Genomic DNA, 5,000 nt, shown 5'->3' on the forward strand with positions numbered 1-5,000 from the left:
CCACCTGGGCACTCTCCTAGCTTGAGGGGGGCAGGACTGCTCGAAACTCCTAATCAGCATCGCTATGTGTCTCGAGGTCCCCAGGTCGATGCCTTTCAGGAGGAAGACTTGGCCTAAGGCGGCTCGAACTCCTTTAATGGCTGGGATTGACATTCCCGCTTCATCTCTAAGATACACCAGAAACTCAGCTATGTCCGGGACCGAAGCTTTAAGAGGTCTAATGTGTTTCTCCGAGCACCACTTCGTGAAGGAGGCCCACTTCGCCTGGTATACCACGGTAGAGGATTTCCTCAGGTATAGGGACATTCTCTTAGCTGTGGCGGAGGAGTACCCCTCCTTCTTCAAGAGCCGCTCGATAGTCTCCAGGCGTGAAGGCGAAGAGAGAGAGGGTTGTCGTGGAGCCTGAGGAAGTGCGGTTGGTGCAGGAGGTCTGACCTGGCGGCAGAGGCCAAGGCGGTTGGCTCGCTAGGTCTTTTAGGTCCGCGAACCACTCTCTCTCCGGCCACCAGGGCGCTACCAAAGTCATCCTTAGGTTTCGGGAGGCCCTTACTCTGTTGAGTACCTGCCTTATCAGCGTGAAGGGGGGAAAAGCGTACACGTCCAGGTTGTCCCACTTGTGCTGGAAGGCGTCTTCTAGGGCTGCCTTTTGGTCTGGGACCGGGGAGCAATAGACCGGTAGTTGGGCGTTGAGCTTTGTTGCAAAGAGGTCCATCACCGGGGAGCCCCAGCGTTGAATGATGAGTCTGGCTACTTCTGGGTGTAGAGACCACTCTGTCCCCACTACTTGACCCATTCTGCTGAGGCCGTCGGCTAGCACATTTTTCTTCCCGGGGATGAACCTTGCTAGCAGCACCACTTGCTGCTCGTCCGCCCAATGTAGGATGCTTATGGCGAGGTCGCACAGTTCTTTCGATCTCATGCCCCCTTGCTTCTTTATGTAGGCCACTACCGTGGCGTTGTCGCACATTAACGCCACGGTGTTTCCCTTTAGCCGACTTGCAAAGTGAAGACATGCCTTCTGGACTGCTCTTAGTTCTAGGACATTGATGTGGAGACGCTTTTCGCTCTCCGACCAGGTACCGCTTGCTGTCTCTTCCAGAAGGTGGGCCCCCCACCCTTGGTTGGAGGCGTCTGTGAACAGGAGGTACTCGGGGGGACAGGACCCGAGGGGCATCCCCTTGAGGGAGTTCGACTGGCAGTGCCACCATTCTAGGGAGGTTCTCGTGTCTGGAAGGATTGGAATTAACGCCTTCTGAGAGCCTGTCTGGGACCAGAGGCTCTTGAGGTTCCATTGAATGGGTCTGAGCCTCATCCTCCCTTGGGGAACCAGTTTCTCCAATGAGACCAGGTGACCTATCAGTCTCTGCCAGTCTCTCGCCCTCCTGGAATGTTCTGACAGGAACGGCTGAATGATGTGCTTGAGGTTCCGTATCCTGTCTTCCGAGGGGAAAACCTTCCCCTGCACGGTATCCAACGTCATCCCCAAGTATCCCATTCTGTTGGATGGTGTTAAGTTCGACTTTCCCAGATTGATTACGATTCCCAGATTCCTGCAGAACTGGAGGAGGTTTCTCCCTTGTTCCTCCAAGAGGGCCTTTGAGTTGGAAAGGAGCAACCAGTCGTCTAGGTATCTGATGAGATGGATACCCCGTTCGTGAGCCCACACTGAGACTGTCGCGAAGACCCTCGTGAACACTTGAGGGGCCGTCGACAGACCGAAGCAAAGGGTCTTGAACTGCAGGATCTGGGAACCCCATTTTACCCGGAGGAACTTCCGACTCGACGGGTGGACAGGGATCTGGAAGTATGCGTCCTTGAGGTCGACCGTCATCATGTAATCTTTCTCCCTCAAGGACATCAGGACGGATTTTGGGGTGTCCATCTTGAAGTCCGTCTTCTTGACGAACTGGTAGAGGGCCGACAGGTCTATCACGGGTCTCTACCAGGAACAGGCGGCTGTAGAAGCCTGGGCCTGGGAGAAGGACCTCTTCCATGGCCCCCTTCTCTAACATGGAGGAAATCTCCTCTTGAAGGGTGGCCCTTTTCATCGGGTCCCTGGGGGCCAACCATTCTGTCTGGCTGGCTGGAATAAGAGGGGGTGGGTCCGCTATGAAGGGGAGCCTGTAGCCTTCTTTCAGGACGGACACCGTCCAAGGATCCGCTCCTTGTGCTTTCCATGCTTGCCAATGAGGTCTGAGGCATCCCCCAACCCGAGGCTTGGGCGGGAGTAGGGGGCCTCTCCCTCTACCTTCTCCTAGAGGGGCGGCCTGATCTGCCTCTCTTAGAGGCGGAGTAACCCGACCTGAAGGAGCTGGAAGAAGCTGGTGCTCCTCTGCGGGAGGGCTGAGGAGTTGTTGTCCAGGAGGAGGAAGGGGCGTCCCTCCTCGAAGTGTTGGGGGCGGCCTGAGGAGTCACGGCGCTATCCGAGGCGGTCCTCCTGTATGGCGGCCTTCTAGATGACGCCTGTCTGGGGACGTTGGCCTCTTTCTTCTTGGACACTTTCTCCATTAGGTTTTCCAGCTCTTTTAATGGGAACAGAGACTCACCCCACAAGGGTAGGCTACGAACAGCTCGGGCCTCTCTGTCCGGGATCCTCCTCGACACCTTAGTTAGTACTGTGTCTCGTTTCCTTAGTACCCAGTTGGCCGTCAGGGCGAGCGCCTGGTACGCTAGAACCTTCAGAGTTTTCCCCCCGGAGGTGAGAAGGTCCGTCAGGAGGCTCTGCTGCTCAGGATCTTCGGGGTCGATGGTGGCTTGCACGTTTACTAAAGTGGAGGCCCACCAGTCCAGCCATGAGGAGACGTTAACCAGGTCCCTCGACATCTCCTCCATCATGGCGGCTTCCGTAGGAGAGAAGGAAACCAGGGCTGACGAGGCCCTTTCGTCTGAGCCGCCTTGTCCCAGGATGTCCAAGGCCGGGTCCACTCTACAGGGGCCTGGGCGCCGCCCTTCTGGAATGTATACTTTCCCTTGTGCTTTGAGGCCCTGGAGCAGTTTCGAGGCACTCTGGGACTTGGGGGCTTCCGCATTGCTGGCCACCAAGTTGTCTATGTACTCTTGCCCTAGTACTAGGTCTGGGGCAAGAGGAAGGGCCAAGGAGGACTTCGGAAGGGCGTCGTGATGTGTAATTCTCAGGAGGCTTGATCTCCAGGAATTCCCCTTAGGCGCCGAGGGTTCTGTAATCCCATGGTGCCTCCTGATGAGGCCCACCACTCTTCTGTATGCGGAGTCCTCCGACGGGGGAGCTTCTCCTCCGTCAGCCGAGGCCTCGGCCTGGAGTGGGGGCGCCGGGTTGCTGGTTCGGCAGACCGGTCGTCCCGCCCTTGGGTCCAGGGGGGCCGACCTGTAACCGTAGGGAGCTCCGTAAGAGGGTGGATCTCGCTGCAAGGTGGGTACCACCGGCTCAGGGAGGGCCCTCGGTTGCCCGAAGGCTCTGGAAGCGGAAGTCACGGTCCCGGTGGGCTGACCCGACAACAGGAACCGTTCCTTCTTACTCGATGACCGCACCAGCTGGGCTGGTTCGGTCAGGCTGCCTTCAAAGAAGCGCGTTTCCCCCCGCTGGGCGGGGTGAACCGGAGGCCTCGAGGACTTATGCTTCTGTGAGAGGTCTTTCCTGTGTGCCAGGTCGCGCGGTTCTAGGCTGTGCGTAGAGAGCGGCAGCCTAGACGCACGTTCACTGGAACGAGGGTCTGGAGAGTGGAGCCTCTTGGACTCTCCTGAAGGGACGTAGACCCAGGCGCCGCCGGGAGAGATATTTCTCCTATACTTACGGGAATGGGAGCGGGAGCACTTCTTGTTAGGCCGCGACCTTGACCTAGAGCGGGAATGATCGCTTTCGGACAGCTCCATTCTCCTGCGTCGTTTCCCCCTGACTTCTTCCTCGGAGGATGAGTCTACCTCTGACGAGTCCGACGGCGCCACGTTCCTCGCGTAACGGCTGCCAGCATGATCCGCGGGGGAATTTCCTCGCCGCCGGACGTCCGAGATCGAATGCTGGAGGAAGTCCTCGGGAACCGCCGTGGAGATCGTCGGCACAGAGTCTAATCTATCCATGCCAGGGGGCCAGGGGTCCAGGGTCACGTCCATTCTTAGCGGTGACCTCCCTGGCGTCTTCGGCAACTTCCACCCGAAGGCATCGCTACTCGGGCGGCGAACTCTAGTTTGGCTGTTCCCTGGCGGGGGAGAGCCCGACGCACCGGCCCACGAGGGCGGAGGAGACTCTGAAACAACAACACTGCCCCATACGGGGTCTTCAGAGGACGCGTGGTCCACCACCACAAGGCCTGATTCACCTGAAGTACTACCGGACCCTTCGTTAGCCCTAGAGGGGCCCGCCCTTGGTTCTTCCCTCGCACTGGGTTCCCTAGGAAGAACGCCTTGACTATCTACAACACTGGAGGCTTCTTGCCCTCTCCTCTGCGAAGGAGACAGAGAAGCCGAGGCTTCGTCGGACCGATCACTGGCCGACGGTAACGAAGAAACGACACTAATCTTCCTGGGGGAACGCTTAGAAGATTTCTTCTTTTTGGTACCGTAGCGTACCCACTGGATATCATCCCAACTTACGCACTCCGGACACGTGTCCGCGGAGGAGCAAACTTTCCCCCTACACGTGGAACAAAGGGAGTGAGGGTCTACCTCTGGCTTTGAGAGGAAAGCCCCACACGACTTTCTGGCTCTAGGCCCAGGGCAACGGCACACATGCTCCATCGTTCGCACACGAATGGCACAACACTAGTGAGCTATAAGTACACTGGGGATATACACAGGGAGAACGCACTGTAACACTTGCGAATAACGCACTACGCAAAAACACAAGTCCCCACGCTGGAAACACGTGGAACACAAACGCGCCAAAGGATCGAGAGAGACGAGAGTGAACTGTGTACTGCTCACGACCAAGGAACTTAATGAGGACGCTGACCCAGAGAAGCAGTGCCCTGCCCTAATCCTGCCCTCAGGGAGCATTCTCTGGCGGCGGGGGTAAGCCTATATAGAGC

Source organism: Palaemon carinicauda, chromosome 13 (assembly GCF_036898095.1).
Source record: "Palaemon carinicauda isolate YSFRI2023 chromosome 13, ASM3689809v2, whole genome shotgun sequence".
Lineage (NCBI taxonomy): Eukaryota > Metazoa > Arthropoda > Malacostraca > Decapoda > Palaemonidae > Palaemon > Palaemon carinicauda.